Source organism: Aricia agestis, chromosome 1 (genome assembly GCF_905147365.1).
Source record: "Aricia agestis chromosome 1, ilAriAges1.1, whole genome shotgun sequence".
In the NCBI taxonomy this organism is placed as follows: Eukaryota; Metazoa; Arthropoda; class Insecta; order Lepidoptera; family Lycaenidae; genus Aricia; species Aricia agestis.
Genome location: NC_056406.1, coordinates 27769119 through 27784802, shown reverse-complemented (window position 1 = coordinate 27784802; position 15684 = coordinate 27769119).

Sequence of the window (15684 nt, the reverse complement as noted above, 5' to 3'; positions counted from 1 at the left end):
ATATCTTTTTCTACGTTGTCGATTCGGTGCAAGGTGCACGATTTAGAAGGAAGTTAAAATATGAAATACTAGCTTTTGCTCGCGGCTTCGCTCGCGTGGAATTTGAAAATCGCGTAATATGCAAATATTCCTGTAAGCTCCCTTAGAAACATGATGTTATTCCAAGACCAAAAGTAGCCTAGTAACATAGGCGGTTTCATCTTTTCAAATAAGTTTATGCCAAAAAACAATACGATTAGTTTCTTAGTTAGAGCGTGAAGGAAGGACAAACAAACAAATAAATAAATAAACAAACATACTTTCCCATTTTAATATTAGTTTGGATATACTTAGGAATCATTCATTTACTTTCGTACAAATCGTAATTTCTCACAACAAAAATGAAATTCTGTGTCAATACTGGAATTACTTTAAAACTAATTTAAAAAGTATTCAGTATCATTATCAGTACAGGAACTATGTTGTAAATTATTATAATTTAGGCAGAGGCTTATTACGAGTAAGTCTTTGTACTTGGCACTTGTGAATTGTGATCATGATGGGTTCATTATAACATCATAAGCATCGCCGGACGTTTTACACCATCGGAGGGATGTATACGATTCTTCAGAACACAAAATGAAATTTTATTTCAACTATTTCTCAATTGCTTTTCATGATCACAGAGATCCTAAAACCGGTCGAAGATAAGTTAAAAGGAAAACTTCGCGAGATATTTTTGCGCTACAGTTAAACTTGCAAATGCCGGAATATGATGTTTTGCATATTTTGTTTACCTAAATTTTGTCGTAATTTACGTCATGTGTCAATACACGTGTCTTTATTTCTCAATCGCCTTTTCTTTAGATCAATACTGAACTGACGTCTTTTTCTACCGTTTAACGAGGAAGGCGTAGAATATTCACTTGATGCCTCCACTGTCGAAGAAGTATCAATGGTGTTGTCTTTAGAAGATTCACAGTTTGAGAGGGATAATATACTCGATGGCTCGATATATGAGTTAATAAACTCAAGCGGGTCATAGATTATATGAGATCAAACTATCTGTTTAATAAAAAAGACATAATATTTTGATCTAATAATGATAATGGACGCGGCGGACTTGAAGTGATGAATTGTATTCTGAGGGCGTTGGCGTATTTAATAATTTGCTTAGATCGACATCCAAATTTTCAAAATCATTTTATATTTTAGACTGAGAGTGAACTGGTGTGACTGGCCCAGAGTATTCAGATCATGGGGACTTATCTTACGAAGTTAACTTATATTCATTTGTTTTCATCGCTGATACATCAAGGTTTTCTATAGAAGTTCAATAATTCTTCATCGGGCAACACAGTATTTTGCTCGATAAATCTATCGTTTATGTTCTGGAAACTTTCAACCTCTTTAAAAAGTTGTTTTGGACTTTCTGAACATGAAACAACAGTAAAAAATAACAGAAAGAAATTAGAAGTCAATTAATATAATAACAATAAGAATTAACATAGAAAGGTACTCATAAACATAACAAACAATACTAATTTACAAAAGTAAATTGAGACATCTAAATCACAATCGCAACGTAGAAAAAGCTATATGGCAGATAGCCGCTTATGCCGCATAACATTAACCCCGCGCGTCCCGCGTATAGACGACCAGCGGTAGTTATCCGCATCTACGTCGTGCAATTTCACAAAACAGGAGTAGATGTCTTCTTTTACGTGACAAAAGTACCAGAAATAAGGTGATATTTGAATTTTTGTTTTTGTTATGTTGTAGAACATGATATTTTAAGCTAGTTTCTACAAAAAAACGAAAAACTCAAAATTGCAGATGACTTTTTTTACTTTGCACCCGTCGACCTACCTATTAATCTTCTCCTTAGCTCCTTCTCACTTTACGTAGGGGCTCCCTTAGTAGGTACGTACAGTGCGAATAGCGCAAAAAATTCTATCTTGGGTTGTCGAAGGCAATTGATTTACAGCTAGTGCAGCTGTGGTTAAATACTGATTACCGGTCCACCGTGTGGCTGGCGGTCTGCATCTAGCTCTCTTACCGCCGCACTCAGAGGCATTCATTGATTATGATTAACCTACAATTTAATGAAGAGTTTGACAGATAATATATTGTGTGGCCTAAGTCAAAATTTTAATTACATTTAAGTAATTTATGTTCCACTGCACTCTGAGTGCGGCAGTTAGGGTGCGTCCACAAATTACGTGAGGTGCTTTTTTTTTTAATTTTTTGATCCCACCTCCCCCCTGGTGAGATTTCGTGAGATTTTATTCAATCCCGCCCCCAAATCTCACGTGAGATTTTTCAGAATGTGGGTTTCGTACATAAACGTTTGGTTAAGATAGTTTGGTAAGACAGTAATATTTTCTTTGGAACGAATTTGTGAATGATCTTAATCGTATCTGGGGGCACAGCAGTGCCCCCTCCAAGTCGAGCAAAAAAGCGGCACGGCCGTACTATATCCTTTTCTCGAACCAATTCAGGCTCTTTTTGACCCCCTATAACTTCATTGTGGATAAACCAACAAGCCTGAATTTCCAGTTGCTAAGCAAGCATTGTATAAACAAGGTATATTTAAAAATTTTGTTCAATTTGAACGAGTACTTTAAGAACTGTAACTTGTTAAAGTTTCTTAATTTTGTCACTGACTGACTGACTGACTGACCGATCACCAAAAGTCTTAGGCACTTCTAGCAGACATAGAACCTTCAAATTTAGAATATAATTAGTGTTTAGTGTCTACATCAAGGAAAAATTCAAATATTTCAAAATTTTCTGTCCAGTTTTCTAGATATACTAACTTCGTAAATAACTTTGTAATCCCATATAAATGCATAGTATTACAAAGTTACATTTGCGGTTTATGAATAATTGTACCCGTACCTTGTATCAATATCTCCGGTTTATCGTCGGTAGAGAGATATCTAGCTAGTGTTTAGGGTCTTAATTAAGGGAAAACCTAATAAACATTTCATAATAACTGTCAAGTTTTCTTCTTCTTTCTCTAACTTCGTGAATAACTTTGTAATCCCATATACATGTATATGATTACAAAGTTACATTAATTGCAATTTATGAATCATTGTACCGGTACCATCGATATTTCCGTAATATTCGAAGGAGTAATAGTTGTAGATAGGTATCTACTAGTAGGCGTAGGGATGTGACGACCCCACCGCCCGCCTGATGGTAGTTCTGTCTCACAATAATTAGTGTGGGATAGATCTAACATCAAGCGCAGTTAGTCAACCGAAGGATGGCGGTAAAACCATCAACGATAGGGTCAGTGAAGAAATCCATGGCCATCAATGGGCTGCAGCATTGATGGTTTGATTAACTGGCCCCCTGTCAGATTGCCAATCCGCGTGCTCCGCGTGGCAATTATGAGCAAATGCCTCTCATGAAACGCACCAGAAAAAGATGGCCCCTAGTTCCCGGTAGCGGTACAATTCCTGGCCACGGTAGCGGCCATGGTAACGGTACTGCGAGGGGTGCTAAGAATCTCCGGGCTACGGATCGCTACCACCAACTGGACCTGGCGACGTACAACGGACGAACGCTTAGACTCGAAGACCACCTAGTCGAACTGGAGGTAGAATTGAAAAAAATCCGTTGGCACGTATTAGGGTTGTGCGAGGTCCGAAGACAAGGGGAAGACACCATGACTCTGCCATCGGGTCACCTTTTCTACTTCCGAGTCCCTCTCGGAAGAATCATACATCCCGGGGCGCCGTGGGATTCCTCGTCAACAAATCTCTCGTCGACAATGTTGTTGAGATCTCGAGTGTGTCGGGTAGGGTAGGGTATAAATGCGATGTTGTTAAAGCTCAGCAAGTTCTTAATTTTGTCTGTTAGAAAAGTTTTTATTTTATTTATGATAAGTACTTATTACTTACTTTTTTATTTTGACCTGTAGTAGTTTTAATTTTATGTCAAGAAGCTATGGAGTTTTTGAGTATTTGGCCTATATTAGAGGTATAATATAATTTTGCTGACGGTGATCCGGCTGGCGAGCATGTTGGTGATGTTGGCGTGTTTGCGTGGGGCTGCGGGGCTGAATCGGTTCGTTTATTCATACATCATACGTTCACTTATTCAGAGCCACTTTACCCGCCATTCAGCACGTTCCCTCCGAAATGATATTATCAAAATCGATTTTATTCGAATCATTTCAATCGGAGTGCAGCCGAACGCGCGATGGCCGCCCCGCGCCGCCCCAGATTCGCATTCAAAACATTTTCCCATCTTTCAATTTAAAAACCTATAATATTATTAAAGATTATCCGCGTTCACAATATGAAATATATTTTGTTGGATGTTCCCGCTTATTCGCCGTCTCCGGGATCTTTTCATTCAATACGTTCAAGTGAGCCTCTTTCAAAGTACCTGCCTGCTTTCTTAGTGCCAATTTTGGCATCAAATTCTACTGATAGGTAGCAGGAGTTATCACCGACGTTTAACTATATTATTATCTTGAATGTATGTATAATCATATACTTAGAACTTTGTGTGTTAAGTACTGTACGAGTAGTCTGGCATAGCGATGTTATAATACTTAGCAAGTTTGCCGACCAACAGCGAACTTTGGTCCGAATTAATTGTTAGCAGCCAACACAATGTTTAATAACAGCCAACTAGCGAGCTACTTACTGAACTAAGTATATGAGGAGGTATACAAATAGCAGCACGCTTTAACAAGTCTTCGCTATTTACTATCTAACGCCTCCGTGCTGTAGCCTCTACACTCTAGTGGTTAAGTTTTCATACGTGGGAGAGCCATGCTTCGGCACGAATGGGCCGGCTCGACCGGAGAAATACCACGTTCTCACAGAAAACCGGCGTGAAACAGCGCTTGCGCTGTGTTTCGCCGAGTGAGTGAATTTACCGGAGGCCCAATTACCCTATTCCCTTTCCTACCCTCCCCTATTCCCTTCCCTTCCCATCCCTACCCTCCCCTATTACCCTATTCCCTCTTCAAAGGCCGGCAACGCACCTGCAGCTCTTCTGATGCTGCGAGTGTCCATGGGCGACGGAAGTTGCTTTCCATCAATTGACCCGTTTGCTCGTTTGCCCCCTTATTTCATAAAAAAATAAGAACTTGGCTATCGACTTCGTCGTAAATTGTTATTAAGGGGGCGACTAACCCTAAATTGTCGATTTTATAATTCATTTTTATACTTGAAAATAAGCCCCGAATTGTTTCATTTTCTAGAATTAGATACCACATTATATTTCCGAGAATTCGATCTGAGCAAAAACACGATATCTTAAAATTTTAATCTAATCTAATTTTCACGAATTTTTCATTTATTGCCATAACCGTGCATTGAACTAAGTTAATATTTTAACACATTGTATAAAATTCTATCATTGAGAGATCGACCTAGCGGATTTTTAAAATGTTGTAAATTAATCGAGTTATTGAGAAAAAACTAATTTGACGATGAATCCGCGTCGTTCTTTTTCTCCTGGCATATGAAAGACGGGCGTGAGTGTGAAGAGAGAAGGACGATGTTTGATTTTTGGGGTAAGTCGCCCTTTTAACAAGAATGGTGTTTTCAAGCTTGATAAAGACAACGCAGGCTGATCATGTTTGACAACGCATGTTTGACGGATGACGAGACGTAGGAGGGGCATGTTGAAAAAATATAATCATACTGACAAAGTAACCATCCGACTCGGAGGACCATTCAAAACAGAACTCGGTCACTTTTAACATTACTCTTGAGCTGTTTATTTTAAATTAGAATAGTGCATAAAAGTGTTGTCGCGGAACAGTTGACAAGAGTTGAGCTACATTAAGGCGAGAGCACGGGGTGAACGTAAGGATGGTGATACATATTAAAAAATGTTTAAATACATTTGTGTGTGTGTGCACCTGATGACCAAAGATACTGGATGACGTCTTCACCTAGCTAATAAACGTCTTCCTGCTGCAAACTGCAGGCAAGGAAAAGAAGAAAGGATAAGAAATCCAATGTCGTATAAAAAATATTTTGTGTGTTATGATTTGATGAATAGTTTTTAATGTAGTTGCAATAATTTATGGAATCAAATTGCAATACTTGACGGGGAACCGCTTAACCATTTTTTGAACTTTTGTCCGATCGATAAGGTCACAAATTTTACTCCTGACGTCTTTCTTTGAGTGCACTGAAAGTGGATCGTTGACAAGTGTAGAACTCCCCTAAGAAACGGGCGACGCGCGACGGCGCATTAATCAGGTTCGACGTGGATGCGATTATTCCCGGCTGGCAACACTCGCCCGATAATGCTATCCCGCTTCCGACTCATATAACGTTTTTCAAGTAAATCGACGGGAATTCTCGCCTCTTTTTACCCTGTTTGCGTCGGATTGCGCTGAATAAAAGGTTAGTTGAGGCGAAAGGGTGTTGTGACATAATATTTACTCTATAGTATAATATTATACTCTATACTATGTGGTACTTTGTCGTATCAAAGTCAATAATTCAGGAAGTCCCCGAGTGCTTGAGCCGATGATAGTAACTTAGGAACTCTTGATAAGGTCAGCTTTCAGCATCAACAGTAAGATTCATCTGTTTGAGTTTGTTTTTTTTATATCTATGGACGCTTCACACCACGTCGGTCTGGCCCCGTGCTAAGTACCTGAAAGACTTGTGTTACAGGGACCAGAAAACGGAAATATATTTAATACTTTTATACTATACATTTTTATTATATCATACATATATTTAATACACATCCATGACCCAGGAACATTGAAAAACTTTTTGTTCCGTCGGTGGGATTCGAACCCGCGACCCCCGGCTTGAGTTGCCACACACTCTAACCGTTGAGCCACGGAGGTCGTCATGATCTGTAGACAGACTTATGTCGGTCGGATATTTTTGTTCATAGTCATTAATCATTATAATGCATTTATTATCATTATCAATCAATATGCTCGGATGGTATTCTTTTAGACTTTTTTTACTTAAATACTAGATGACGCCTGGTACCGCACGGAAACCGTGCATTTTTCTAGGATCAAAAGTATCCTATGTCCTCTCCGGGACTTAGTATCTCCATAATAAAATTTAGCAAAATCGGTTCAGCGTTTAGGCGCGAAGAGATATCAGATAACAGCGATAAACAGATAGACACACTTTCGCATTCATATTATTAGCACAGTTTCTTTTTATTTTATGAAATAAGGGGGCAAACGAGCAGACGGGTCACCTGATGGAAAGCAACTTCCGTCGCCCATGGACACTCGCAGCATCAGAAGAGCTGCAGGTGCGTTGCCGGCCTTTTAAGAGGGAATAGGGTAATAGGGGAGGGTAGGGATTGGAAGGGAAGGGAAGGGAATAGGGGAGGGTAGGGAAGGGAATAGGGTTGGGGATTGGGCCTCCAGTAAATAGCTTGCTACATAATATATTAATCTGTGGGTAAACTCACTCACTCGGCAAAACACAGCGCAAGCGCTGTTTCACGCCGGCTTTCTGTGAGAAAGTGGTATTTCTCCGGTCGAGCCGGCCCATTCGTGCCGAAGCATGGCTCTCCTACGATGGAGTCACACAGTCCACAGTCTATGGAATTTAGTATATGGTTTACATTTTACCATGTCTTACTGCCCTTTTGGCATCTGCCTGCTGAGCTAAGTAGCACAGATTTGCATGAGTCCGCACTCACAATGTAGAGCGTATAGAGAGAGCTCTCTCCGCCGCAGAGGGCCGCAGCGAGTAGAGACGCCGCGCCGAGGCCGGAGCGCCGCTGACTGCGAGTATAAACATCTTCAACCTCGCGCTGAATATTCAATTATTGCCAGTTGCCACGTCAGCCGCATCGTGCCATGCTCATTTTAATAATCGACACGTCAATATTTATAAGAATAATTAGGTTAATGGTTTGTTGCCCAGGTAAAAGTACTGTAGAAAATATTATGTGTCCCACCTTTGTTCATACATTGTTCACAATAGACTTAGGTCCTTAGGTACTTCTTCTTTTGTACTTTTGTTGAGGTTGCATGTTGGAAGGATAGTTGTGACTTGTGCGTAACGTCTATAATATCTACAGGCCCTTACATAACATTGTGGTAGTTGCATGTTTTTCTGCTACGGAGCTACGGACGGACACACACATTCTACATGTAACTTTTATAATAAATCTCAAAATTATGATAATTACAAGTAAATAGTGCGTACAATATGAGTGGTCTTAGAAAGTTCAGGCACAGATTAGCGGGGAGGTTCTTATGGAGTTGTCAGTTGTCAGTTGTAACCTCTGCGGTCACGGGAACTTGCGTCGTGGTGCGTTAATAATGTAGCGAGTTCGACTCGGGGTCGATCCCTACGGGAAAGATTTACGAATTTCTGCTGAATAATCTTCACACTATCATTACCTTAGGTTATAGTATCTAACTGTTTTAGGCAGTCGGAATTTCGACTACCTGATTTCAAGAAATATTGTCAAATTCAGATAAAAATCGGAAAAAAATTGAACAATAAGTATTTACTAGCCATGGCTAGTAAATACTTAATATTCATCACTTTAACAACCTCGATGAAGAGGTATCACCGAAGACAACAAATCCTGAACGTTTTAAGTTACGGTACATATTTACATACAGAAACCCACAAAACATGATCACAACATGGCAGCCGATTCGTTACCGTGTCAGATACACTTTGGCCGTAATGTGAGGTGTAACAGCTCTCCCGGCGCATTATCGCTAATACATCGAAGGCGATTACCGCGAGAGCCTTGCGGGGGTGAGGGCGGGGTCGAGGCGGGGATGTGGCGGGGGTGTGGCGAGGGGAGAGGGGTACACTCTGCCAAATTGCCGGCGCCGAGTAGCGCGAGCAGCCGAAACTAATTACACCGCGCTGATAAAGTGATACCGCGTAATTTAGATATCAGGTAACTTCTGTATAAGACAAGTTTCAACTATTATTGTCATATTGCCGCGAGCTTACGCCCGATATAATTGTCAATCATTTAGCTCCGTGCAGGTAACGTGTTCACTACACTGTTCTAGCTGCGACACGAGACGATTAATTTTGTAACTTCGTTTTAAATTCCATCTTAGAGCGAATGGAATACTCGCGGAAGAGAAAATAGACTGCACATAAATTCGTCAGAGAAATAACGAGACACGATATAATTCATGTGGTGGCGCGGGCCGGGGCGGGCGGGACGAGCGGGCGCGGGCCAAGCCGAGTACTCACATTCAATTTCACGGGGACAATTTATGGGTCTCCTAGCCCCGGGGCCGGCGCGGGGCATGCGAGATGCAGCCGACGACGGGCCGCAGCTGGCCTCTTTCATAACCGTACATCTTTTAAATTAAATAAAAATATTCTGGCCGCTCCTCCGTCCTCAACTTTGTGCGTATCAATTATTATATGCTCGCCATCTGCGCCCCGAAATTAATTAAATTAAAAACAAGACTTCGACGTGGACGCTATTTTATTTCATTTTGTTTAACAGTTTTTATGTCTTTTTGTTATCAATTAAGCCCGGCTCATTATTTCGGATGATGTATGCTGTAGCCTGTACAACAACATCGCCCTAATGAGACGTGAGTAATGTAATAAGCACAAATAAGTCACCGTCGCCGCCAAACTCCTCGGGAAGTCGCCCGACATATTTTGCAAAGAACGCGACGTTAATCGCGCGTCGGGCGATGAGGGGGCCACGAGGAAGGGAGGGGGGAGGGAAACTTTCGACGTAATTCCGTTAATAAACCGAGTTCAGGTGTTGCGCCCACGTCATAACAATCATCGAAGCGGCGCGCGCGGCACACGGCAGGAAATAACATTATGTTAAAATATGTTCTGAAAACTTTTGAACATCACCGTTCGCCGCTTTTCCTCCCTGGCAGGAGGATAAGGCCCCTATGTAGAATAAATTATTTTAGGCTATTTGTGCTTATACTCGTATGATTAGCGAGTTAAATGAGCGGCAGTCCACAATCCACATGCAAATCTCCTAACGATTAGGCCCCGAGTTCCATCCCACCGCGCCCCCGCCGAAGCCTGCATTGATCCCCGCGTGCACTCGACCCGCGACCGCAGCTCAACGGGTACCGCTGCTGCGAGTTCTACTAAGTTACTGCATGACTCCAGATAATTCCAAGTGGTCGAGCCCCGAGCTTTCGTCGAAACACACCAATTTCTTAGACTAAGCTAAAACAACTTCAGTTTGAAGAAGCTGTTTCAACGCGAAAGAATTTGACGAGTAATCGAATCATCATCAGCCTATTGCCGTCCACTGCTAAACGTAGGCCTCCCTCAATGAGCGCCAACCATCCCGATCTTTCCCCACTTTCTTCAAATCGTCGCTCCACCGTGCTGCGAGACGTCCTACACTACGTACGTTCCCCGTGTGGTCTCGGGCTGAGAATAGGACCACCCCATCTTTAACCCAAGGGCGTCGTAAAAGGCGACTAAACGACATTGGTCGGATAAGAGGACAAACATCTTCCTCTGCCGTTTAGACTCCGGCTACCGTTCCATGACGGTATAACCATGACGAATCCTGGAATGCTAAAAATGCCATAACTGATAGTGGGCAGCAGCACTAGTAGTATTAAAGCATTCCAGTCTGCGGTCACCGACCCGTTTACCAAACGTGGTGACTATGGCAAATTTCCCCCTATGCAGTCATCGAATAGTGACATCATAAATTGGGAACAAAGTATCGAGCCACCTAAAATTGTGATACATCACACAATGTAACGTGTCAGTGTCGTATCAAACACGAACTCGCCCGGAGCCGGCCAACTCGCGGCGGGATTACGGCCCGGGACGCGGCGGTCTCCGGGACTATATGTTTAACTTTTTAACTTAATAAAACGGGCATGAGCTTAGAGAGTGAAGTTAAACAATACGGGGCTCGGGAAGGGTTTAGCCCGAGTCGGGAAAATAAATCATACGGCGCTTATGATAATACGCAACTTTCCGCGGAGTATGGAAAGAATTACAGAAGGAAAATGTTTCGAGTAACTCCATACTCGATTCGTTCGCTCGGCTCGCTGTGATGAAGCCAAAAGTTTTTTCCATATTTTACTCGGTAAAGTTGAGCAGTTTTATACGGGGTAGGGTGAATATATAAACATATTATAAAAGAGTCTTTAAGACATATTCTTCAGTCAATCATAACACTGTAATTTTAATTGTTAATTACGTCTTTATCAATAAAATTGTTATTTGTTCCTGAAGGTGATCGTACAAAGTACTTTGGGGAGTTGATTCTGTTCGAACAAAAACCCTCGCCCCAGGGTAATCAGGTGCAGACCGTTCAAAAACTCAAGTTGGAGTTGCAACAAGTTTCACAAACTTGTAACTACCCTGTAATTAAACAATCGTAAATCTACGGTCTAATTAACTCACAAATTAGCTTACGCTCGACCGAAGTTCGGCTGTACGCTATAACGCGACGTAATTTCGGCAGGGTGTGTCATCGGTAATTTAAAATACATTGCAGGCGTAATCATGCCGAACTTCGGCCGCGTATCTTCGGCATGTTGTATAGACACTTGGTATCGTTCTAATGTTGCCTATTGGCTATTAAATTATTTTTTCCCAACGGAGGGTTATCTTATATCTTTAAACGAGCAATTCTTGTATATAAGTATATATAATTGGAATCTCGGAATCGGCTCCAACGATTTTCATGAAATTTAGTACATAGGGGGTTTCGGGGGCGATAAATCGATCTAGCAGGGAATCATTTTTATAAAATGTCATTTTATTCGTGTTTTATCGAATACCGAGCTAAGCTCGGTCAAATAGCTAGTGTTTATTAATTAATAATTATATTTTATCTCTGTCTATCTGTCTTATCAATAAAATAATCCACACAGTGTATACAGAAGCCAATGTAGCTCGTCTAACACATAAGAATACTTTTCATAGACAAGGAACTTTAACGTTGTATGACTGCGATAACCTTTTACTAGCAAATAGCAAGGGAGTAAAAGTAAACAGGGTAGTAAAATGAAATTGACCTGAATTAGTTCACATTCTGGCTAAATAAACCACAAAGCTTTATATTTATTGTTATTCTATAATTCACCTCCGCACTCAGAGACATATTTTAATGATGATTAAATTTAAAATGATTGAATAGTTTGACAGATAGTGAAACGTCGATACAAATGGCTTATGTCAAATTCTTCATTTAATGGGCATTGTCCAAAAAAAATCACATGTACCTACTTTTTATATTTTTTTTTCGTTAAAATAGGGTATTTCAAGAATATTGATTAAATAATTTTGAAATTCTTTGGCTAGTTTTTTCTCAATAAATTTTTAAAGTTTCGCTCTGACGTCATTATCGGCGGCCTATTATTGACCTCTGCAGTGTTTTAAATTTCCTTTCAATCTTATTTATAATTGCTGGTTCGTCAAATGCAAGTTCTCATTATGTGAAAGCTGATACGAGAAGCTTACCAAAAAATCGAAACGTAATGTTGGTCGAATTTATTGCTAATTTAACGCCATTGAAGGTCAAACAAAGGTAAAACATATTTGTTCAAAAATGTAAGTAACTAATGGGTATTTTTTTCGTTTATATACAGAAAAACGATCACTGACCTTATTCCTTAAAATGTTTTTGTAATGAGTAAAATTTAAAAAAAAATGGACAATCCCCATTACAGTTAAGTTACTAATAATCGTCTATGAGTTAGTTTTATAAAATAAGAACAAATAACGCGACGACTTTGCGGCTGGATTCAATTTCGACCGTTGACCTGGCGAGTGGCGAGTGGCGAGTGGGGTTGTGCGCTCTCGGTCACAGGGCAGAGTGTATGTCTGTCCTGTATGTCTGCGGTCGGCGTTCGGCGGGCGGTATGTGGCCGGTGTGTGGCCGGAGGGCACACTGACGACCTCTGTGGCTCCTGCTGTGCGGAGTACACGGTGAGACCAACATTTTAAAAATCTTGGGTAGGTAAAAAAAGTGATTTTTGACGCCGGTTAATCTCGCCGGGCTAGTTCTCGAACGGATTCAAATAGGTCCGGTGGTAGAGGTTATTGTTAATTTAACGTTCAAAAAAGTTTTGTTAAATCATAAATGCTAATTTTATTTTAGAAAATAAAATTCTGAATTTTGAAGATTTTAATTACTTTAATGACATACTTAAGACTGTGAAGACTTCTATATATATAAAAGAAAGTCGTGTTTGTTACAACACTTATAACTCGAGAACGGCTGGACCGATTACCATGGTTTTTGATTTGTTGGATTTGTTTCCGTCCCGAATAGCAGAATACATCTTAAAAACAATGAAAACTCGATATGTGTAATGATTAATGAATACTTTATCATTTCAATAGATGCTGATTTGTTTATTACATGTCAAACATTTGTTGTCCAATCCTGTCAAATAGTGTAACAACTATTTTTTTTTGGAGCTTATGGCCTGGTTGCTGAGACCTTTAGCCCGGCCGCACATTGTCCGAAATTTCTGATACGAAACATTTGAACGTCGGCCGGACCGCCACACCGCACACTACGTCGGAAGCTGGCTGAACCGGCAAGACTAGACGATAAAGTACGAGACGTCATCTTGCAGGAGTCAAAGGGCGAAGAAGGTCATGACAAATTTACCGGCGAAAATTACCAGCAGAGTCACGGGAATTTTTATAATTTTGTAATTTAGAAGACAAGACTTATTTTATTACTTATTGATTATGTTTATTTTTATGAAGCATTTTTAAAATAGGTTTTGATGATTATTGCGCACATGTTGCCTCCCCCGGGAGTGTATTTATTTTTTGTAAAATGTCTACAAAGTTCAGGTACTGTTATATTTGTTTGTTTTAGACATTAATTTTCGAAATTTTTTTATTAACCGAAAATAATACCTAAGATTGCCATTATTGGTTCCGCCACCAGAGCCATTGTGCTCCCTGCTTTATGGCGAAACACTAGAATCACGACATTTTCCTTCGGTTTTCCTTCCTGGCGCTATGACTCCAGAACGCACGAACCGATTTCCACGGTTTTGCATTCGTTGGAAAGGTCTCGGGCTTTGTGAGGTCTATAGAAAAAAAATCAGAAAAACCTTCAAGAGAAAAGCAGGAAAATAGGGAAAATAATTTTATGGCAAAACAACGTTTGCCGGGACAGCTAGTAAAATAATAATGCTTTGTTCAAACCTACGCGACCAGGCGACTGCATAGCAGGAGCGTCAAGTTGCGTCAAGTTGTCAAATGTGTGTTTTGAATCAAGAGTCGCGCGGTGGCCGCGCGACTCTCTTCTGTATAGAAGTCGCGCGGCTGCCGCACTGCTTGCGACGTTATGTGAAGGCGCTCTAAAGGTGAATCACTTTTAGACATTATTCTTTTAAGTCTTCGCACTCTTGATGTTGTTTACCAAGGCCGCGGTTGTCAGCAGCTTTGCAATTTCCATCGGGTGCGGGCGTTTGTCAGAGCGAGGAACTTTTTAATGAAACCGTGGCTGTTTACATTGTATCTTTGACAGCGATTCATTTACAACTAGTGCTGTGTGCGGGCCGGCTAATTGCAACATGTTCTCTAGGTGTACAATTATAGTGTCGAGAGGTTGATAGCTTCACTTTATTTCGCTTTCCTCTGGCATATTTCTATATTTTTACACCCGTGTTACTAGATGTTGCCTGCAGCTTTGATCACGCAGTTCATTTATCACGAGGAACCGCATTTTTGGGATAAAAAAAATCCTCTGTCCTTGGCTTGGATTCAAATTATTCCATAACCCAACCAGCGGATTTTGATGATATTAGCTACGCGTTTCATGTTAAAGTGGCTGCTTTATCCAGTTAAAAGAAAATAATTTTTATCAGCGCAGAAATATAGATTTTCAATATAATGCGCGTTAAAAAGCCTTAATACTAAGACGTATATTAAATAGAAGCAGTAATAATCATAGTCCAACCCTGACATATTTATTATGTTAAGTAAAGCAAATATATCACAAGTGTGACAACATCCCATCTCCCGAAGCGAAATACTCTAAATAGCTAGCTGAGCTCTCAATAAAATATCGACGCGAATACAAATCTGCGGGACCCGACGCTACACCGGCTTACGTCTGTCCAACGTTCTCCACCTGCTTACTTATCTGATATTTCAGCGCATAACAGGATGCATCGGTGTGTAAAATATGAGCAGATACGTGGTTCAGTGTGCTCCGGCGAGCCGAGAGCGCTGAACGGTAAACATCACAGTAATTAGCTGCAGCCACGGCACGAGATTACATCTGATATGTACGGGGCGCGAGGAGTCGCACAATGGGCTCGCATATATACTCGTAACTGCGATGTCGCATTGCAATTATGATGTAGCAACTGACACGTAATCAGTAATCACGATGAAAGTCATAGTGAACGGCCCCGGACAGTACTTGTTACGCGCTTCTCTCATTTTCTTGTATAGCCTCTTATAAATAACAGTGTAAAACTTAACTATATATTTAGCAGAAAATCGCATCGTATTCTGCGTAACGGGTTAACGCGCCGAATGGCAGTCGCATGTGCGAACTAACCGCGCGGTGCGGTCGCAGAAACTATTCACGGAGTTGAGCTCGCGGTCAAAAATTACGGAGTTACTCCATCACGGATGTTCGCAACTTGATTAACAGCGCCACCTCATACTCGTAACTAGTGGATGAGGAATTTCCAGCTGCGAGTAATGATCGAAAAATTAGGAACTCTGCAGTCCACGTTCAAATACTGTGGAG